Raw genomic sequence first — 23,188 nt, forward strand, 5'->3', positions numbered from 1 at the left:
GAAACGCTTTTCAGGATCAGTACTGGGCTCAAAACATGCAGCCCTGAGGTCTCTCATGATAGCAGGTGGTTAAATAGAAATTCGCTGCTCAGCTGACCCGGTAGGAGCAAACGTATGCCAAAAATGTACGCAGAATGAGCTTTTCAGTGACTAGAAGCCAGGCACATTTTAGCTCGTTTTACTTGTAAGTGGGGTTAGAAACGCTTTTCAGGCTCAGTACTGCGCTCAAAACATGCAGCCCTGAGGTCTCTCATGATAGCAGGTGGTTAAGAAATTCGCTGCTCAGCTGACCCGGCCGGAGCAAACGTATGCCAAAAATGTACGCAGAATGAGCTTTTCAGTGAAGAGCAGCCAGGCACATTTTAGCTAGTTTTACTTGTAAGTGGGGTTGGAAATGCTTTTCAGGCTCAGTACTGGGCTCAAAAGATGCAGCTCTGAGATCTCTCCTGATAGGAGGTAGTTAAGTAGAACTTCGCTGCTCAGCTGACCCGGCAGGAGCAAATGTATGCCAAAAATGTATGCAGAATGAGCTTTTCAGTGAAGAGCAGCCAGGCACATTCTAGCAAGTTTTACTTGTAAGTGGGGTTGGAAACGCTGTTCAGGCTCAGTACTGCGCTCAAAAGATGCAGCCCTGAGGTCTCTCATGATAGCAGGTGGTTAAAAGAAATTTGCCATTTGGCTGACCCAGCAGGAGCAAATGTATGCCAAAAATGTACACAGAATGAGCTTTTCAGTGAATAGCAGCCAGGCGCATTTTAGCTAGTTTTACTTGTAAGTGGGGTTGGAAACGCTTTTCAGGATCAGTACTGGGCTCAAAACATGCAGCCCTGAGGTCTCTCATGATAGCAGGTGGTTAAATAGAAATTCGCTGCTCAGCTGACCCGGTAGGAGCAAACGTATGCCAAAAATGTACGCCGAATGAGCTTTTCAGTGACTAGCAGCCAGGCACATTTTAGCTCGTTTTACTTGTAAGTGGGGTTAGAAACGCTTTTCAGGCTCAGTACTGCGCTCAAAACATGCAGCCCTAAGGTCTCTCATGATAGCAGGTGGTTAAATAGAAATTCGCTACTCAGCTGACCCGGTAGGAGCAAACGTATGCCAAAAAAGCCATTTGGCTGACCCAGCAGGAGCAAATGTATGCCAAAAATGTATGCAGAATGAGCTTTTCAGTGAAGAGCAGCCAGGCACATTTTAGCTCGTTTTACTTGTAAGTGGGGTTAGAAACGCTTTTCAGGCTCAGTACTGCGCTCAAAACATGCAGCCCTGAGGTCTCTCATGATAGCAGGTGGTTAAGAAATTCGCTGCTCAGCTGACCCGGCCGGAGCAAATGTATGCCAAAAATGTACGCAGAATGAGCTTTTCAGTGAAGAGCAGCCAGGCACATTTTAGCTAGTTTTACTTGTAAGTGGGGTTGGAAATGCTTTTCAGGCTCAGTACTGGGCTCAAAAGATGCAGCTCTGAGATCTCTCCTGATAGGAGGTAGTTAAGTAGAACTTCGCTGCTCAGCTGACCCGGCAGGAGCAAATGTATGCCAAAAATGTATGCAGAATGAGCTTTTCAGTGAAGAGCAGCCAGGCACATTCTAGCAAGTTTTACTTGTAAGTGGGGTTGGAAACGCTTTTCAGGATCATTACTGGGCTCAAAACATGCAGCCCTGAGGTCTCTCATGATAGCAGGTGGTTAAATAGAAATTCGCTGCTCAGCTGACCCGACAGGAGCAAACGTATGCCAAAAATGTACACAGAATGAGCTTTTCAGTGAATAGCAGCCAGGCGCATTTTAGCTAGTTTTACTTGTAAGTGGGGTTGGAAACGCTTTTCAGGATCAGTACTGGGCTCAAAACATGCAGCCCTGAGGTCTCTCATGATAGCAGGTGGTTAAATAGAAATTCGCTGCTCAGCTGACCCGGTAGGAGCAAACGTATGCCAAAAAAGCCATTTGGCTGACCCAGCAGGAGCAAACGTATGCCAAAAATGTACACAGAATGAGCTTTTCAGTGAATAGCAGCCAGGCACATTTTAGCTAGTTTTACTTGTAAATGGGGTTGGAAACACTTTTCAGGCTCAGTACTGCACTCAAAACATGCAGCCCTAAGGTCTCTCATGATAGCAGGTGGTTAAGTAGAAATTTGCCACTTGGCTGACCCAGCAGGAGCAAACGTATGCCAAAAATGTACACAGAATGAGCTTTTCAGTGAATAGCAGCCAGGCACATTTTAGCTAGTTTTACTTGTAAGTGTGGTTGGAAACGCTTTTCAGGATCATTACTGGGCTCAAAACATGCAGCCCTGAGGTCTCTCATGATAGCAGGTGGTTAAATAGAAATTCGCTGCTCAGCTGACCCGACAGGAGCAAACGTATGCCAAAAATGTATGCAGAATGAGCTTTTCAGTGAAGAGCTGCCAGGCACATTTTAGCTAGTTTTACTTGTAAGTGGGGTTGGAAATGCTTTTCGGGCTCAGTACTGGGCTCAAACATGCAGCCCTGAGGTCGCTCATGATTGCAGGTGGTTAAATAGAAATTTGCTGCTCAGCTGACCCGGCAGGACCAAATATATGCCAAAAATGTACGCAGAATGAGCTTTTCAGTGAATAGCAGCCAGGCACATTTTAGCTAGTTTTACTTGTAAGTGGGGTTGGAAACACTTTTCAGGCTCAGTACTGCACTCAAAACATGCAGCCCTAAGGTCTCTCATGATAGCAGGTGGTTAAATAGAAATTCGCTACTCAGCTGACCCGGTAGGAGCAAACGTATGCCAAAAAAGCCATTTGGCTGACCCAGCAGGAGCAAATGTATGCCAAAAATGTACACAGAATGAGCTTTTCAGTGAATAGCAGCCAGGCGCATTTTAGCTAGTTTTACTTGTAAGTGGGGTTGGAAAAGCTTTTCAGGATCAGTACTGGGCTCAAAACATGCAGCCCTGAGGTCTCTCATGATAGCAGGTGGTTAAATAGAAATTCGCTGCTCAGCTGACCCGGCAGGAGCAAACAAATGCCAAAAATGTAAGCAGAATGAGCTTTTCAGTGAATAGCAGCCAGGCACATTTTAGCTAGTTTTACTTGTAAGTGGGGTTGGAAATGCTTTTCAGGCTCAGGGTTGGAAACACTTTTCAGGTTCGGTACTGGGCTCAAAACATGCAGCCCTGAGGTCTCTCATGATAGCAGGTGGTTAAATAGAAATTCGCTGCTCAGCTGACCCGGCAGGAGCAAACGTATGCCAAAAATGTAAGCAGAATGAGCTTTTCAGTGAATAGCAGCCAGGCGCATTTTAGCTAGTTTTACTTGTAAGTGGGGTTGGAAACGCTTTTCAGGATCAGTACTGGGCTCAAAACATGCAGCCCTGAGGTCTCTCATGATAGCAGGTGGTTAAATAGAAATTCGCTGCTCAGCTGACCCGGTAGGAGCAAACGTATGCCAAAAATGTACGCAGAATGAGCTTTTCAGTGACTAGAAGCCAGGCACATTTTAGCTCGTTTTACTTGTAAGTGGGGTTAGAAACGCTTTTCAGGCTCAGTACTGCGCTCAAAACATGCAGCCCTGAGGTCTCTCATGATAGCAGGTGGTTAAGAAATTCGCTGCTCAGCTGACCCGGCCGGAGCAAACGTATGCCAAAAATGTACGCAGAATGAGCTTTTCAGTGAAGAGCAGCCAGGCACATTTTAGCTAGTTTTACTTGTAAGTGGGGTTGGAAATGCTTTTCAGGCTCAGTACTGGGCTCAAAAGATGCAGCTCTGAGATCTCTCCTGATAGGAGGTAGTTAAGTAGAACTTCGCTGCTCAGCTGACCCGGCAGGAGCAAATGTATGCCAAAAATGTATGCAGAATGAGCTTTTCAGTGAAGAGCAGCCAGGCACATTCTAGCAAGTTTTACTTGTAAGTGGGGTTGGAAACGCTGTTCAGGCTCAGTACTGCGCTCAAAAGATGCAGCCCTGAGGTCTCTCATGATAGCAGGTGGTTAAAAGAAATTTGCCATTTGGCTGACCCAGCAGGAGCAAATGTATGCCAAAAATGTACACAGAATGAGCTTTTCAGTGAATAGCAGCCAGGCGCATTTTAGCTAGTTTTACTTGTAAGTGGGGTTGGAAACGCTTTTCAGGATCAGTACTGGGCTCAAAACATGCAGCCCTGAGGTCTCTCATGATAGCAGGTGGTTAAATAGAAATTCGCTGCTCAGCTGACCCGGTAGGAGCAAACGTATGCCAAAAATGTACGCAGAATGAGCTTTTCAGTGACTAGCAGCCAGGCACATTTTAGCTCGTTTTACTTGTAAGTGGGGTTAGAAACGCTTTTCAGGCTCAGTACTGCGCTCAAAACATGCAGCCCTGAGGTCTCTCATGATAGCAGGTGGTTAAGTAGAAATTTGCCACTTGGCTGACCCAGCAGGAGCAAACGTATGCCAAAAATGTACACAGAATGAGCTTTTCAGTGAATAGCAGCCAGGCACATTTTAGCTAGTTTTACTTGTAAATGGGGTTGGAAACACTTTTCAGGCTCAGTACTGCACTCAAAACATGCAGCCGGTGGTTAAGTGGTGGTAGCAGGTGGTTAAGTAGAAATTTGCCACTTGGCTGACCCAGCAGGAGCAAACGTATGCCAAAAATGTACATAGAATGAGCTTTTCAGTGAATAGCAGCCAGGCACATTTTAGCTAGTTTTACTTGTAAGTGTGGTTGGAAACGCTTTTCAGGATCATTACTGGGCTCAAAACATGCAGCCCTGAGGTCTCTCATGATAGCAGGTGGTTAAATAGAAATTCGCTGCTCAGCTGACCCGACAGGAGCAAACGTATGCCAAAAATGTATGCAGAATGAGCTTTTCAGTGAAGAGCTGCCAGGCACATTTTAGCTAGTTTTACTTGTAAGTGGGGTTGGAAATGCTTTTCGGGCTCAGTACTGGGCTCAAACATGCAGCCCTGAGGTCGCTCATGATTGCAGGTGGTTAAATAGAAATTTGCTGCTCAGCTGACCCGGCAGGACCAAATATATGCCAAAAATGTACGCAGAATGAGCTTTTCAGTGAATAGCAGCCAGGCACATTTTAGCTAGTTTTACTTGTAAGTGGGGTTGGAAACACTTTTCAGGCTCAGTCCTGCACTCAAAACATGCAGCCCTATGGTCTCTCATGATAGCAGGTGGTTAAATAGAAATTCGCTACTCAGCTGACCCGGTAGGAGCAAACGTATGCCAAAAAAGCCATTTGGCTGACCCAGCAGGAGCAAATGTATGCCAAAAATGTACACAGAATGAGCTTTTCAGTGAATAGCAGCCAGGCGCATTTTAGCTAGTTTTACTTGTAAGTGGGGTTGGAAAAGCTTTTCAGGATCAGTACTGGGCTCAAAACATGCAGCCCTGAGGTCTCTCATGATAGCAGGTGGTTAAATAGAAATTCGCTGCTCAGCTGACCCGGCAGGAGCAAACAAATGCCAAAAATGTAAGCAGAATGAGCTTTTCAGTGAATAGCAGCCAGGCACATTTTAGCTAGTTTTACTTGTAAGTGGGGTTGGAAATGCTTTTCAGGCTCAGGGTTGGAAACACTTTTCAGGTTCAGTACTGGGCTCAAAACATGCAGCCCTGAGGTCTCTCATGATAGCAGGTGGTTAAATAGAAATTCGCTGCTCAGCTGACCCGGCAGGAGCAAACGTATGTCAAAAATGTAAGCAGAATGAGCTTTTCAGTGAATAGCAGCCAGGCACATTTTAGCTAGTTTTACTTGTAAGTGGGGTTGGAAACGCTTTTCAGGCTCAGTACTGCGCTCAAAAGATGCAGCCCTGAGGTCTCTCATGATAGCAGGTGGTTAAATAGAAGTTCGCTGCTCAGCTGACCCGGCAGGAGCAAACGTATGCCAAAAATGTACGCAGAATGAGCTTTTCAGTGAAGAGCAGCCAGGCACATTCTAGCAAGTTTTACTTGTAAGTGGGGTTGGAAACGCTTTTCAGGCTCAGTACTGCGCTCAAAAGATGCAGCCCTGAGGTCTCTCATGATAGCAGGTGGTTAAATAGAAGTTCGCTGCTCAGCTGACCCGGCAGGAGCAAACGTATGCCAAAAATGTACGCAGAATGAGCTTTTCAGTGAAGAGCAGCCAGGCACATTTTAGCTAGTTTTACTTGTAAGAGGGGTTGGAAACGCTTTTCAGGTTCAGTACTGGGCTCAAAACATGCAGCCCTGAGGTCTCTCATGATAGCAGGTGGTTAAATAGAAATTCGCTGCTCAGCTGACCCGGTAGGAGCAAACGTATGCCAAAAATGTACGCAGAATGAGCTTTTCAGTGAGTAGCAGCCAGGCACATTTTAGCTCGTTTTACTTGTAAGTGGGGTTAGAAACGCTTTTCAGGCTCAGTACTGCGCTCAAAACATGCAGCCCTGAGGTCTCTCATGATAGCAGGTGGTTAAATAGAAATTCGCTGCTCAGCTGACCCGGCCGGAGCAAACATGCCAAAAATGTACGCAGAATGAGCTTTTCAGTGAATAGCAGCCAGGCACATTCTAGCTAGTTTTACTTGTAAGCGGGTTTGGAAACGCTTTTCAGGCTCAGTACTGGGCTAAAAACATGCAGCCCTGAGGTCTCTCATGATAGCAGGTGGTTAAATAGAAATTCGCTGCTCAGCTGACCCGGCAGGAGCAAACGTATGCCAAAAATGTACGCAGAATGAGCTTTTCAGTGAAGAGCAGCCAGGCACATTTTAGCTAGTTTTACTTGTAAGTGGGGTTATAAACGCTTTTCAGGATCAGTACTGGGCTCAAAACATGCAGCCCTGAGGTCTCTCATGATAGCAGGTGGTTAAATAGAAATTCGCTGCTCAGCTGACGCGGCAGGACAAACGTATGCCAAAAATGTACGCAGAATGAGATTTTCAGTGAAGAGCAGCCAGGCACATTTTAGCTAGTTTTACTTGTAAGAGGGGTTGGAAACACTTTTCAGGTTCAGTACTGGGCTCAAAACATGCAGCCCTGAGGTCTCTCATGATAGCAGGTGGTTAAATAGAAATTCGCTGCTCAGCTGACCCGGCAGGAGCAAACGTATGCCAAAAATGTAAGCAGAATGAGCTTTTCAGTGAATAGCAGCCAGGCACATTTTAGCTAGTTTTACTTGTAAGTGGGGTTGGAAATGCTTTTCAGGCTCAGTACTGGGCTCAAAAGATGCAGCTCTGAGGTCTCTCCTGATAGGAGTTAGTTAAGTAGAACTGTGCTGCTCAGCTGACCCGGCAGGAGCAAATGTATGCCAAAAATGTACGCAGAATGAGCTTTTCACTAAAGAGCAGCCAGGCACATTCTAGCAAGTTTTACTTGTAAGTGGGGTTGGAAACGCTTTTCAGGCTCAGTACTGCGCTCAAAAGATGCAGCCCTGAGGTCTCTCATGATAGCAGGTGGTTAAATAGAAATTCGCTGCTCAGCTGACCCGGCAGGAGCAAACGTATGCCAAAAATGTAAGCAGAATGAGCTTTTCAGTGAATAGCAGCCAGGCACATTTTAGCTAGTTTTACTTGTAAGTGGGGTTGGAAATGCTTTTCAGGCTCAGTACTGGGCTCAAAAGATGCAGCTCTGAGGTCTCTCCTGATAGGAGGTAGTTAAGTAGAACTTCGCTGCTCAGCTGACCCGGCAGGAGCAAATGTATGCCAAAAATGTACGCAGAATGAGCTTTTCACTAAAGAGCAGCCAGGCACATTCTAGCAAGTTTTACTTGTAAGTGGGGTTGGAAACGCTTTTCAGGCTCAGTACTGCGCTCAAAAGATGCAGCCCTGAGGTCTCTCATGATAGCAGGTGGTTAAATAGAAATTCGCTGCTCAGCTGACCCGGCAGGAGCAAACGTATGCCAAAAATGTACGCAGAATGAGCTTTTCAGTGAAGAGCAGCCAGGCACATTTTAGCTAGTTTTACTTGTAAGAGGGGTTGGAAACGCTTTTCAGGTTCAGTACTGGGCTCAAAACATGCAGCCCTGAGGTCTCTCATGATAGCAGGTGGTTAAATAGAAATTCGCTGCTCAGCTGACCCGGTAGGAGCAAACGTATGCCAAAAATGTACGCAGAATGAGCTTTTCAGTGACTAGCAGCCAGGCACATTTTAGCTCGTTTTACTTGTAAGTGGGGTTAGAAACGCTTTTCAGGCTCAGTACTGCGCTCAAAACATGCAGCCCTGAGGTCTCTCATGATAGCAGGTGGTTAAATAGAAATTCGCTGCTCAGCTGACCCGGCCGGAGCAAACATGCCAAAAATGTACGCAGAATGAGCTTTTCAGTGAATAGCAGCCAGGCACATTCTAGCTAGTTTTACTTGTAAGCGGGTTTGGAAACGCTTTTCAGGCTCAGTACTGGGCTAAAAACATGCAGCCCTGAGGTCTCTCATGATAGCAGGTGGTTAAATAGAAATTCGCTGCTCAGCTGACCCGGTAGGTGCAAACGTATGCCAAAAATGTACGCAGAATGAGCTTTTCAGTGAAGAGCAGCCAGGCACATTTTAGCTAGTTTTACTTGTAAGTGGGGTTGGAAATGCTTTTCAGGCTCAGTACTGGGCTCAAAAGATGCAGCTCTGAGATCTCTCCTGATAGGAGGTAGTTAAGTAGAACTTCGCTGCTCAGCTGACCCGGCAGGAGCAAATGTATGCCAAAAATGTATGCAGAATGAGCTTTTCAGTGAAGAGCAGCCAGGCACATTCTAGCAAGTTTTACTTGTAAGTGGGGTTGGAAACGCTGTTCAGGCTCAGTACTGCGCTCAAAAGATGCAGCCCTGAGGTCTCTCATGATAGCAGGTGGTTAAAAGAAATTTGCCATTTGGCTGACCCAGCAGGAGCAAATGTATGCCAAAAATGTACACAGAATGAGCTTTTCAGTGAATAGCAGCCAGGCGCATTTTAGCTAGTTTTACTTGTAAGTGGGGTTGGAAACGCTTTTCAGGATCAGTACTGGGCTCAAAACATGCAGCCCTGAGGTCTCTCATGATAGCAGGTGGTTAAATAGAAATTCGCTGCTCAGCTGACCCGGTAGGAGCAAACGTATGCCAAAAATGTGCGCAGAATGAGCTTTTCAGTGACTAGCAGCCAGGCACATTTTAGCTCGTTTTACTTGTAAGTGGGGTTAGAAACGCTTTTCAGGCTCAGTACTGAGCTCAAAACATGCAGCCCTGAGGTCTCTCATGATAGCAGGTGGTTAAGAAATTCGCTGCTCAGCTGACCCGGCCGGAGCAAACGTATGCCAAAATACGCAGAATGAGCTTTTCAGTGAAGAGCAGCCAGGCACATTTTAGCTAGTTTTACTTGTAAGTGGGGTTGGAAATGCTTTTCAGGCTCAGTACTGGGCTCAAAAGATGCGGCTCTGAGATCTCTCCTGATAGGAGGTAGTTAAGTAGAACTTCGCTGCTCAGCTGACCCGGCAGGAGCAAATGTATGCCAAAAATGTATGCAGAATGAGCTTTTCAGTGAAGAGCAGCCAGGCACATTCTAGCAAGTTTTACTTGTAAGTGGGGTTGGAAACGCTGTTCAGGCTCAGTACTGCGCTCAAAAGATGCAGCCCTGAGGTCTCTCATGATAGCAGGTGGTTAAAAGAAATTTGCCATTTGGCTGACCCAGCAGGAGCAAATGTATGCCAAAAATGTACACAGAATGAGCTTTTCAGTGAATAGCAGCCAGGCACATTTTAGCTAGTTTTACTTGTAAGTGGGGTTGGAAACGCTTTTCAGGATCAGTACTGGGCTCAAAACATGCAGCCCTGAGGTCTCTCATGATAGCAGGTGGTTAAATAGAAATTCGCTGCTCAGCTGACCCGGTAGGAGCAAACGTATGCCAAAAATGTACGCAGAATGAGCTTTTCAGTGACTAGCAGCCAGGCACATTTTAGCTCGTTTTACTTGTAAGTGGGGTTAGAAACGCTTTTCAGGCTCAGTACTGCGCTCAAAACATGCAGCCCTGAGGTCTCTCATGATAGCAGGTGGTTAAGAAATTCGCTGCTCAGCTGACCCGGCCGGACAAACATGCCAAAAATGTACGCAGAATGAGCTTTTCAGTGAATAGCAGCCAGGCACATTCTAGCTAGTTTTACTTGTAAGCGGGTTTGGAAACGCTTTTCAGGCTCAGTACTGGGCTAAAAACATGCAGCCCTGAGGTCTCTCATGATAGCAGGTGGGGAAATAGAAATTCGCTGCTCAGCTGACCCGGTAGGAGCAAACGTATGCCAAAAATGTACGCAGAATGAGCTTTTCAGTGAAGAGCAGCCAGGCACATTTTAGCTAGTTTTACTTGTAAGTGGGGTTGGAAATGCTTTTCAGGCTCAGTACTGGGCTCAAAAGATGCAGCTCTGAGATCTCTCCTGATAGGAGGTAGTTAAGTAGAACTTCGCTGTTCAGCTGACCCGGCAGGAGCAAATGTATGCCAAAAATGTATGCAGAATGAGCTTTTCAGTGAAGAGCAGCCAGGCACATTCTAGCAAGTTTTACTTGTAAGTGGGGTTGGAAACGCTGTTCAGGCTCAGTACTGCGCTCAAAAGATGCAGCCCTGAGGTCTCTCATGATAGCAGGTGGTTAAAAGAAATTTGCCATTTGGCTGACCCAGCAGGAGCAAATGTATGCCAAAAATGTACACAGAATGAGCTTTTCAGTGAATAGCAGCCAGGCGCATTTTAGCTAGTTTTACTTGTAAGTGGGGTTGGAAACGCTTTTCAGGATCAGTACTGGGCTCAAAACATGCATCCCTGAGGTCTCTCATGATAGCAGGTGGTTAAATAGAAATTCGCTGCTCAGCTGACCCGGCAGGAGCAAATGTATGCCAAAAATGTATGCAGAATGAGCTTTTCAGTGAAGAGCAGCCAGGCACATTTTAGCTAGTTTTACTTGTAAGTAGGGTTGGAAACGCTTTTCAGGATCAGTACTGGGCTCAAAACATGCAGCCCTGAGGTCTCTCATGATAGCAGGTGGTTAAATAGAAATTCGCTGCTCAGCTGACGCGGCAGGACAAACGTATGCCAAAAATGTACGCAGAATGAGCTTTTCAGTGAAGAGCAGCCAGGCACATTTTAGCTAGTTTTACTTGTAAGAGGGGTTGGAAACACTTTTCAGGTTCAGTACTGGGCTCAAAACATGCAGCCCTGAGGTCTCTCATGATAGCAGGTGGTTAAATAGAAATTCGCTGCTCAGCTGACCCGGCAGGAGCAAACGTATGCCAAAAATGTAAGCAGAATGAGCTTTTCAGTGAATAGCAGCCAGGCACATTTTAGCTAGTTTTACTTGTAAGTGGGGTTGAAAATGCTTTTCAGGCTCAGTACTGGGCTCAAAACATGCAGCCCTGAGGTCTCTCATGATAGCAGGTGGTTAAATAGAAATTCGCTGCTCAGCTGACCCGGCAGGAGCAAATGTATGCCAAAAATGTATGCAGAATGAGCTTTTCAGTGAAGAGCAGCCAGGCACATTTTAGCTAGTTTTACTTGTAAGTGGGGTTGGAAACGCTTTTCAGGCTCAGTACTGCGCTCAAAAGATGCAGCCCTGAGGTCTCTCATGATAGCAGGTGGTTAAATAGAAATTCGCTGCTCAGCTGACCCGGCAGGAGCAAACGATGCCAAAAATGTACGCAGAATGAGCTTTTCAGTGAAGAGCAGCCAGGCACATTTTAGCTAGTTTTACTTGTAAGAGGGGTTGGAAACGCTTTTCAGGTTCAGTACTGGGCTCAAAACATGCAGCCCTGAGGTCTCTCATGATAGCAGGTGGTTAAATAGAAATTCGCTGCTCAGCTGACCCGGTAGGAGCAAACGTATGCCAAAAATGTACGCAGAATGAGCTTTTCAGTGACTAGCAGCCAGGCACATTTTAGCTCGTTTTACTTGTAAGTGGGGTTAGAAACGCTTTTCAGGCTCAGTACTGCGCTCAAAACATGCAGCCCTGAGGTCTCTCATGATAGCAGGTGGTTAAATAGAAATTCGCTGCTCAGCTGACCCGGCCGGAGCAAACATGCCAAAAATGTACGCAGAATGAGATTTTCAGTGAATAGCAGCCAGGCACATTCTAGCTAGTTTTACTTGTAAGCGGGTTTGGAAACGCTTTTCAGGCTCAGTTCTGGGCTAAAAACATGCAGCCCTGAGGTCTCTCATGATAGCAGGTGGTTAAATAGAAATTCGCTGCTCAGCTGACCCGGTAGGAGCAAACGTATGCCAAAAATGTACGCAGAATGAGCTTTTCAGTGAAGAGCAGCCAGGCACATTTTAGCTAGTTTTACTTGTAAGTGGGGTTGGAAATGCTTTTCAGGCTCAGTACTGGGCTCAAAAGATGCAGCTCTGAGATCTCTCCTGATAGGAGGTAGTTAAGTAGAACTGGGCTAAAAACATGCAGCCCTGAGGTCTCTCATGATAGCAGGTGGTTAAATAGAAATTCGCTGCTCAGCTGACCCGGCAGGAGCAAATGTATGCCAAAAATGTATGCAGAATGAGCTTTTCAGTGAAGAGCAGCCAGGCACATTCTAGCAAGTTTTACTTGTAAGTGGGGTTGGAAACGCTGTTCAGGCTCAGTACTGCGCTCAAAAGATGCAGCCCTGAGGTCTCTCATGATAGCAGGTGGTTAAAAGAAATTTGCCATTTGGCTGACCCAGCAGGAGCAAATGTATGCCAAAAATGTACACAGAATGAGCTTTTCAGTGAATAGCAGCCAGGCGCATTTTAGCTAGTTTTACTTGTAAGTGGGGTTGGAAACGCTTTTCAGGATCAGTACTGGGCTCAAAACATGCAGCCCTGAGGTCTCTCATGATAGCAGGTGGTTAAATAGAAATTCGCTGCTCAGCTGACCCGGTAGGAGCAAACGTATGCCAAAAATGTACGCAGAATGAGCTTTTCAGTGACTAGAAGCCAGGCACATTTTAGCTCGTTTTACTTGTAAGTGGGGTTAGAAACGCTTTTCAGGCTCAGTACTGCGCTCAAAACATGCAGCCCTGAGGTCTCTCATGATAGCAGGTGGTTAAGAAATTCGCTGCTCAGCTGACCCGGCCGGAGCAAACGTATGCCAAAAATGTACGCAGAATGAGCTTTTCAGTGAAGAGCAGCCAGGCACATTTTAGCTAGTTTTACTTGTAAGTGGGGTTGGAAATGCTTTTCAGGCTCAGTACTGGGCTCAAAAGATGCAGCTCTGAGATCTCTCCTGATAGGAGGTAGTTAAGTAGAACTTCGCTGCTCAGCTGACCCGGCAGGAGCAAATGCATGCCAAAAATGTATGCAGAATGAGCTTTTCAGTGAAGAGCAGCCAGGCACATTCTAGGAAGTTTTACTTGTAAGTGGGGTTGGAAACGCTGTTCAGGCTCAGTACTGCGCTCAAAAGATGCAGCCCTGAGGTCTCTCATGATAGCAGGTGGTTAAAAGAAATTTGCCATTTGGCTGACCCAGCAGGAGCAAATGTATGCCAAAAATGTACACAGAATGAGCTTTTCAGTGAATAGCAGCCAGGCGCATTTTAGCTAGTTTTACTTGTAAGTGGGGTTGGAAACGCTTTTCAGGATAAGTACTGGGCTCAAAACATGCAGCCCTGAGGTCTCTCATGATAGCAGGTGGTTAAATAGAAATTCGCTGCTCAGCTGACCCGGTAGGAGCAAACGTATGCCAAAAATGTACGCTGAATGAGCTTTTCAGTGACTAGCAGCCAGGCACATTTTAGCTCGTTTTACTTGTAAGTGGGGTTAGAAACGCTTTTCAGGCTCAGTACTGCGCTCAAAACATGCAGCCCTGAGGTCTCTCATGATAGCAGGTGGTAAAGTAGAAATTTGCCACTTGGCTGACCCAGCAGGAGCAAACGTATGCCAAAAATGTACACAGAATGAGCTTTTCAGTGAATAGCAGCCAGGCACATTTTAGCTAGTTTTACTTGTAAATGGGGTTGGAAACACTTTTCAGGCTCAGTACTGCACTCAAAACATGCAGCCCTAAGGTCTCTCATGATAGCAGGTGGTTAAGTAGAAATTTGCCACTTGGCTGACCCAGCAGGAGCAAACGTATGCCAAAAATGTACACAGAATGAGCTTTTCAGTGAATAGCAGCCAGGCACATTTTAGCTAGTTTTACTTGTAAGTGTGGTTGGAAACGCTTTTCAGGATCATTACTGGGCTCAAAACATGCAGCCCTGAGGTCTCTCATGATAGCAGGTGGTTAAATAGAAATTCGCTGCTCAGCTGACCCGACAGGAGCAAACGTATGCCAAAAATGTATGCAGAATGAGCTTTTCAGTGAAGAGCTGCCAGGCACATTTTAGCTAGTTTTACTTGTAAGTGGGGTTGGAAATGCTTTTCGGGCTCAGTACTGGGCTCAAACATGCAGCCCTGAGGTCGCTCATGATTGCAGGTGGTTAAATAGAAATTTGCTGCTCAGCTGACCCGGCAGGACCAAATATATGCCAAAAATGTACGCAGAATGAGCTTTTCAGTGATAGCAGCCAGGCACATTTTAGCTAGTTTTACTTGTAAGTGGGGTTGGAAACACTTTTCAGGCTCAGTACTGCACTCAAAACATGCAGCCCTAAGGTCTCTCATGATAGCAGGTGGTTAAATAGAAATTCGCTACTCAGCTGACCCGGTAGGAGCAAACGTATGCCAAAAAAGCCATTTGGCTGACCCAGCAGGAGCAAATGTATGCCAAAAATGTACACAGAATGAGCTTTTCAGTGAATAGCAGCCAGGCGCATTTTAGCTAGTTTTACTTGTAAGTGGGGTTGGAAAAGCTTTTCAGGATCAGTACTGGGCTCAAAACATGCAGCCCTGAGGTCTCTCATGATAGCAGGTGGTTAAATAGAAATTCGCTGCTCAGCTGACCCGGCAGGAGCAAACAAATGCCAAAAATGTAAGCAGAATGAGCTTTTCAGTGAATAGCAGCCAGGCACATTTTAGCTAGTTTTACTTGTAAGTGGGGTTGGAAATGCTTTTCAGGCTCAGGGTTGGAAACACTTTTCAGGTTCAGTACTGGGCTCAAAACATGCAGCCCTGAGGTCTCTCATGATAGCAGGTGGTTAAATAGAAATTCGCTGCTCAGCTGACCTGGCAGGAGCAAACGTATGCCAAAAATGTAAGCAGAATGAGCTTTTCAGTGAATAGCAGCCAGGCGCATTTTAGCTAGTTTTACTTGTAAGTGGGGTTGGAAACGCTTTTCAGGATCAGTACTGGGCTCAAAACATGCAGCCCTGAGGTCTCTCATGATAGCAGGTGGTTAAATAGAAATTCGCTGCTCAGCTGACCCGGTAGGAGCAAACGTATGCCAAAAATGTACGCAGAATGAGCTTTTCAGTGAAGAGCTGCCAGGCACATTTTAGCTAGTTTTACTTGTAAGTGGGGTTGGAAATGCTTTTCGGGCTCAGTACTGGGCTCAAACATGCAGCCCTGAGGTCGCTCATGATTGCAGGTGGTTAAATAGAAATTTGCTGCTCAGCTGACCCGGCAGGACCAAATATATGCCAAAAATGTACGCAGAATGAGCTTTTCAGTGATAGCAGCCAGGCACATTTTAGCTAGTTTTACTTGTAAGTGGGGTTGGAAACACTTTTCAGGCTCAGTACTGCACTCAAAACATGCAGCCCTAAGGTCTCTCATGATAGCAGGTGGTTAAATAGAAATTCGCTACTCAGCTGACCCGGTAGGAGCAAACGTATGCCAAAAAAGCCATTTGGCTGACCCAGCAGGAGCAAATGTATGCCAAAAATGTACACAGAATGAGCTTTTCAGTGAATAGCAGCCAGGCGCATTTTAGCTAGTTTTACTTGTAAGTGGGGTTAGAAACGCTTTTCAGGCTCAGTACTGCGCTCAAAACATGCAGCCCTGAGGTCTCTCATGATAGCAGGTGGTTAAATAGAAATTCGCTGCTCAGCTGACCCGGCCGGAGCAAACAAATGCCAAAAATGTAAGCAGAATGAGCTTTTCAGTGAATAGCAGCCAGGTACATTCTAGCTAGTTTTACTTGTAAGCGGGTTTGGAAACGCTTTTCAGGCTCAGTACTGGGCTAAAAACATGCAGCCCTGAGGTCTCTCATGATAGCAGGTGGTTAAATAGAAATTCGCTGCTCAGCTGACGCGGCAGGACAAACGTATGCCAAAAATGTACGCAGAATGAGCTTTTCAGTGAAGAGCAGCCAGGCACATTTTAGCTAGTTTTACTTGTAAGAGGGGTTGGAAACACTTTTCAGGTTCAGTACTGGGCTCAAAACATGCAGCCCTGAGGTCTCTCATGATAGCAGGTGGTTAAATAGAAATTCGCTGCTCAGCTGACCCGGCAGGAGCAAACGTATGCCAAAAATGTAAGCAGAATGAGCTTTTCAGTGAATAGCAGCCAGGCACATTTTAGCTAGTTTTACTTGTAAGTGGGGTTGGAAATGCTTTTCAGGCTCAGTACTGGGCTCAAAAGATGCAGCTCTGAGGTCTCTCCTGATAGGAGTTAGTTAAGTAGAACTGTGCTGCTCAGATGACCCGGCAGGAGCAAATGTATGCCAAAAATGTACGCAGAATGAGCTTTTCACTAAAGAGCAGCCAGGCACATTCTAGCAAGTTTTACTTGTAAGTGGGGTTGGAAACGCTTTTCAGGCTCAGTACTGCGCTCAAAAGATGCAGCCCTGAGGTCTCTCATGATAGCAGGTGGTTAAATAGAAATTCGCTGCTCAGCTGACCCGGCAGGAGCAAACGTATGCCAAAAATGTAAGCAGAATGAGCTTTTCAGTGAATAGCAGCCAGGCACATTTTAGCTAGTTTTACTTGTAAGTGGGGTTGGAAATGCTTTTCAGGCTCAGTACTGGGCTCAAAAGATGCAGCTCTGAGGTCTCTCCTGATAGGAGGTAGTTAAGTAGAACTTCGCTGCTCAGCTGACCCGGCAGGAGCAAATGTATGCCAAAAATGTACGCAGAATGAGCTTTTCACTAAAGAGCAGCCAGGCACATTCTAGCAAGTTTTACTTGTAAGTGGGGTTGGAAACGCTTTTCAGGCTCAGTACTGCGCTCAAAAGATGCAGCCCTGAGGTCTCTCATGATAGCAGGTGGTTAAATAGAAATTCGCTGCTCAGCTGACCCGGCAGGAGCAAACGTATGCCAAAAATGTACGCAGAATGAGCTTTTCAGTGAAGAGCAGCCAGGCACATTTTAGCTAGTTTTACTTGTAAGAGGGGTTGGAAACGCTTTTCAGGTTCAGTACTGGGCTCAAAACATGCAGCCCTGAGGTCTCTCATGATAGCAGGTGGTTAAATAGAAATTCGCTGCTCAGCTGACCCGGTAGGAGCAAATGTATGCCAAAAATGTACGCAGAATGAGCTTTTCAGTGACTAGCAGCCAGGCACATTTTAGCTCGTTTTACTTGTAAGTGGGGTTAGAAACGCTTTTCAGGCTCAGTACTGCGCTCAAAACATGCAGCCCTGAGGTCTCTCATGATAGCAGGTGGTTAAATAGAAATTCGCTGCTCAGCTGACCCGGCCGGAGCAAACATGCCAAAAATGTACGCAGAATGAGCTTTTCAGTGAATAGCAGCCAGGCACATTCTAGCTAGTTTTACTTGTAAGCGGGTTTGGAAACGCTTTTCAGGCTCAGTACGGGGCTAAAAACATGCAGCCCTGAGGTCTCTCATGATAGCAGGTGGTTAAATAGAAATTCGCTGCTCAGCTGACCCGGTAGGTGCAAACGTATGCCAAAAATGTACGCAGAATGAGCTTTTCAGTGAAGAGCAGCCAGGCACATTTTAGCTAGTTTTACTTGTAAGTGGGATTGGAAATGCTTTTCAGGCTCAGTACTGGGCTCAAAAGATGCAGCTCTGAGATCTCTCCTGATAGGAGGTAGTTAAGTAGAACTTCGCTGCTCAGCTGACCCGGCAGGAGCAAATGTATGCCAAAAATGTATGCAGAATGAGCTTTTCAGTGAAGAGCAGCCAGGCACATTCTAGCAAGTTTTACTTGTAAGTGGGGTTGGAAACGCTGTTCAGGCTCAGTACTGCGCTCAAAAGATGCAGCCCTGAGGTCTCTCATGATAGCAGGTGGTTAAAAGAAATTTGCCATTTGGCTGACCCAGCAGGAGCAAATGTATGCCAAAAATGTACACAGAATGAGCTTTTCAGTGAATAGCAGCCAGGCGCATTTTAGCTAGTTTTACTTGTAAGTGGGGTTGGAAACGCTTTTCAGGATCAGTACTGGGCTCAAAACATGCAGCCCTGAGGTCTCTCATGATAGCAGGTGGTTAAATAGAAATTCGCTGCTCAGCTGACCCGGTAGGAGCAAACGTATGCCAAAAATGTACGCAGAATGAGCTTTTCAGTGACTAGCAGCCAGGCACATTTTAGCTCGTTTTACTTGTAAGTGGGGTTAGAAACGCTTTTCAGGCTCAGTACTGCGCTCAAAACATGCAGCCCTGAGGTCTCTCATGATAGCAGGTGGTTAAGAAATTCGCTGCTCAGCTGACCCGGCCGGAGCAAACGTATGCCAAAATACGCAGAATGAGCTTTTCAGTGAAGAGCAGCCAGGCACATTTTAGCTAGTTTTACTTGTAAGTGGGGTTGGAAATGCTTTTCAGGCTCAGTACTGGGCTCAAAAGATGCGGCTCTGAGATCTCTCCTGATAGGAGGTAGTTAAGTAGAACTTCGCTGCTCAGCTGACCCGGCAGGAGCAAATGTATGCCAAAAATGTATGCAGAATGAGCTTTTCAGTGAAGAGCAGCCAGGCACATTCTAGCAAGTTTTACTTGTAAGTGGGGTTGGAAACGCTGTTCAGGCTCAGTACTGCGCTCAAAAGATGCAGCCCTGAGGTCTCTCATGATAGCAGGTGGTTAAAAGAAATTTGCCATTTGGCTGACCCAGCAGGAGCAAATGTATGCCAAAAATGTACACAGAATGAGCTTTTCAGTGAATAGCAGCCAGGCACATTTTAGCTCGTTTTACTTGTAAGTGGGGTAGAAACGCTTTTCAGGCTCAGTACTGCGCTCAAAACATGCAGCCCTGAGGTCTCTCATGATAGCAGGTGGTTAAGAAATTCGCTGCTCAGCTGACCCGGCCGGACAAACATGCCAAAAATGTACGCAGAATGAGCTTTTCAGTGAATAGCAGCCAGGCACATTCTAGCTAGTTTTACTTGTAAGCGGGTTTGGAAACGCTTTTCAGGCTCAGTACTGGGCTAAAAACATGCAGCCCTGAGGTCTCTCATGATAGCAGGTGGGGAAATAGAAATTCGCTGCTCAGCTGACCCGGTAGGAGCAAACGTATGCCAAAAATGTACGCAGAATGAGCTTTTCAGTGAAGAGCAGCCAGGCACATTTTAGCTAGTTTTACTTGTAAGTGGGGTTGGAAATGCTTTTCAGGCTCAGTACTGGGCTCAAAAGATGCAGCTCTGAGATCTCTCCTGATAGGAGGTAGTTAAGTAGAACTTCGCTGTTCAGCTGACCCGGCAGGAGCAAATGTATGCCAAAAATGTATGCAGAATGAGCTTTTCAGTGAAGAGCAGCCAGGCACATTCTAGCAAGTTTTACTTGTAAGTGGGGTTGGAAACGCTGTTCAGGCTCAGTACTGCGCTCAAAAGATGCAGCCCTGAGGTCTCTCATGATAGCAGGTGGTTAAAAGAAATTTGCCATTTGGCTGACCCAGCAGGAGCAAATGTATGCCAAAAATGTACACAGAATGAGCTTTTCAGTGAATAGCAGCCAGGCGCATTTTAGCTAGTTTTACTTGTAAGTGGGGTTGGAAACGCTTTTCAGGATCAGTACTGGGCTCAAAACATGCAGCCCTGAGGTCTCTCATGATAGCAGGTGGTTAAATAGAAATTCGCTGCTCAGCTGACCCGGCAGGAGCAAATGTATGCCAAAAATGTATGCAGAATGAGCTTTTCAGTGAAGAGCAGCCAGGCACATTTTAGCTAGTTTTACTTGTAAGTAGGGTTGGAAACGCTTTTCAGGATCAGTACTGGGCTCAAAACATGCAGCCCTGAGGTCTCTCATGATAGCAGGTGGTTAAATAGAAATTCGCTGCTCAGCTGACGCGGCAGGACAAACGTATGCCAAAAATGTAAGCAGAATGAGCTTTTCAGTGAATAGCAGCCAGGCACATTTTAGCTAGTTTTACTTGTAAGTGGGGTTGAAAATGCTTTTCAGGCTCAGTACTGGGCTCAAAACATGCAGCCCTGAGGTCTCTCATGATAGCAGGTGGTTAAATAGAAATTCGCTGCTCAGCTGACCCGGCAGGAGCAAATGTATGCCAAAAATGTATGCAGAATGAGCTTTTCAGTGAAGAGCAGCCAGGCACATTTTAGCTAGTTTTACTTGTAAGTAGGGTTGGAAACGCTTTTCAGGATCAGTACTGGGCTCAAAACATGCAGCCCTGAGGTCTCTCATGATAGCAGGTGGTTAAATAGAAATTCGCTGCTCAGCTGACGCGGCAGGACAAACGTATGCCAAAAATGTACGCAGAATGAGCTTTTCAGTGAAGAGCAGCCAGGCACATTTTAGCTAGTTTTACTTGTAAGAGGGGTTGGAAACACTTTTCAGGTTCAGTACTGGGCTCAAAACATGCAGCCCTGAGGTCTCTCATGATAGCAGGTGGTTAAATAGAAATTCGCTGCTCAGCTGACCCGGCAGGAGCAAACGTATGCCAAAAATGTAAGCAGAATGAGCTTTTCAGTGAATAGCAGCCAGGCACATTTTAGCTAGTTTTACTTGTAAGTGGGGTTGAAAATGCTTTTCAGGCTCAGTACTGGGCTCAAAAGATGCAGCTCTGAGGTCTCTCCTGATAGGAGGTAGTTAAGTAGAACTTCGCTGCTCAGCTGACCCGGCAGGAGCAAATGTATGCCAAAAATGTACGCAGAATGAGCTTTTCACTAAAGAGCAGCCAGGCACATTCTAGCAAGTTTTACTTGTAAGTGGGGTTGGAAACGCTTTTCAGGCTCAGTACTGCGCTCAAAAGATGCAGCCCTGAGGTCTCTCATGATAGCAGGTGGTTAAATAGAAATTCGCTGCTCAGCTGACCCGGCAGGAGCAAACGTATGCCAAAAATGTACACAGAATGAGCTTTTCAGTGAATAGCAGCCAGGCACATTTTAGCTAGTTTTACTTGTAAGTGGGGTTGGAAACGCTTTTCAGGATCAGTACTGGGCTCAAAACATGCAGCTCTGAGGTCTCTCCTGATAGGAGGTAGTTAAGTAGAACTTCGCTGCTCAGCTGACCCGGCAGGAGCAAATGTATGCCAAAAATGTACGCAGAATGAGCTTTTCAGTGACTAGCAGCCAGGCACATTTTAGCTCGTTTTACTTGTAAGTGGGGTTGGAAATGCTTTTCAGGCTCAGTACTGCGCTCAAAACATGCAGCCCTGAGGTCTCTCATGATAGCAGGTGGTTAAATAGAAATTCGCTGCTCAGCTGACCCGGCCGGAGCAAATGTATGCCAAAAATGTACGCAGAATGAGCTTTTCAGTGAAGAGCAGCCAGGCACATTATAGCAAGTTTTACTTGTAAGTGGGGTTGGAAACACTTTTTAGGCTCAGTACTGCGCTCAAAAGATGCAGCCCTGACGTCTCTCATGATGATAGCAGGTGGTTAAGTAGAAATTTGCCACTTGGCTGACCCAGCAGGAGCAAACGTATGCCAAAAATGTACACAGAATGAGCTTTTCAGTGACTAGCAGCCAGGCACATTTTAGCTAGTTTTACTTGTAAGTGTGGTTGGAAACGCTTTTCAGGATCATTACTGGGCTCAAAACATGCAGCCCTGAGGTCTCTCATGATAGCAGGTGGTTAAATAGAAATTCGCTGCTCAGCTGACCCGGCAGGAGCAAGCCTATGCCAAAAATGTATGCAGAATGAGCTTTTCAGTGAAGAGCTGCCAGGCACATTTTAGCTAGTTTTACTTGTAAGTGGGGTTGGAAACACTTTTCAGGATCATTACTGGGCTCAAAACATGCAGCCCTGAGGTCTCTCATGATTGCAGGTGGTTAAATAGAAATTTGCTGCTCAGCTGACCCGGCAGGACCAAATATATGCCAAAAATGTACGCAGAATGAGCTTTTCAGTGAATAGCAGCCAGGCACATTTTAGCTAGTTTTACTTGTAAGTGGGGTTGGAATCACTTTTCAGGCTCAGTACTGCACTCAAAACATGCAGCCCTAAGGTCTCTCATGATAGCAGGTGGTTAAATAGAAATTCGCTGCTCAGCTGACCCGGTAGGAGCAAACGTATGCCAAAAATGCCATTTGGCTGACCCAGCAGGAGCAAATGTATGCCAAAAATGTACACAGAATGAGCTTTTCAGTGAATAGCAGCCAGGCGCATTCTAGCTAGTTTTACTTGTAAGTGGGGTTGGAAAAGCTTTTCAGGATCAGTACTGGGCTCAAAACATGCAGCCCTGAGGTCTCTCATGATAGCAGGTGGTTAAAAGAAATTTGCCATTTGGCTGACCCAGCAGGAGCAAATGTATGCCAAAAATGTACGCAGAATGAGCTTCTCAGTGAAGAGCAGCCAGGCGCATTTTAGCTAGTTTTACTTGTAAGTGGGGTTGGAAACGCTTTTCAGGATCAGTACTGGGCTCAAAACATGCAGACCTGAGGTCTCTCATGATAGCAGGTGGTTAAATAGAAATTCGCTGCTCAGCTGCCCCGGCAAGAGCAAATGTATGCCAAAAATGTACGCAGAATGAGCTTTTCAGTGAGTAGCAGCCAGACACATTTTAGCTAGTTTTACTTGTAAGTGGGGTTAGAAACGCTTTTCAGGCTCAGTACTGCGCTCAAAACATGCAGCCCTGAGGTCTCTCATGATAGCAGGTGGTTAAGAAATTCGCTGCTCAGCTGACCCGGCCGGAGCAAACGTATGCCAAAATACGCAGAATGAGCTTTTCAGTGAAGAGCAGCCAGGCACATTTTAGCTAGTTTTACTTGTAAGTGGGGTTGGAAATGCTTTTCAGGCTCAGTACTGGGCTCAAAAGATGCGGCTCTGAGATCTCTCCTGATAGGAGGTAGTTAAGTAGAACTTCGCTGCTCAGCTGACCCGGCAGGAGCAAATGTATGCCAAAAATGTATGCAGAATGAGCTTTTCAGTGAAGAGCAGCCAGGCACATTCTAGCAAGTTTTACTTGTAAGTGGGGTTGGAAACGCTGTTCAGGCTCAGTACTGCGCTCAAAAGATGCAGCCCTGAGGTCTCTCATGATAGCAGGTGGTTAAAAGAAATTTGCCATTTGGCTGACCCAGCAGGAGCAAATGTATGCCAAAAATGTACACAGAATGAGCTTTTCAGTGAATAGCAGCCAGGCACATTTTAGCTCGTTT

The sequence above is a fragment of the Lissotriton vulgaris genome, chromosome 9 (assembly GCF_964263255.1).
Source record: "Lissotriton vulgaris chromosome 9, aLisVul1.2, whole genome shotgun sequence".
Lineage (NCBI taxonomy): Eukaryota > Metazoa > Chordata > Amphibia > Caudata > Salamandridae > Lissotriton > Lissotriton vulgaris.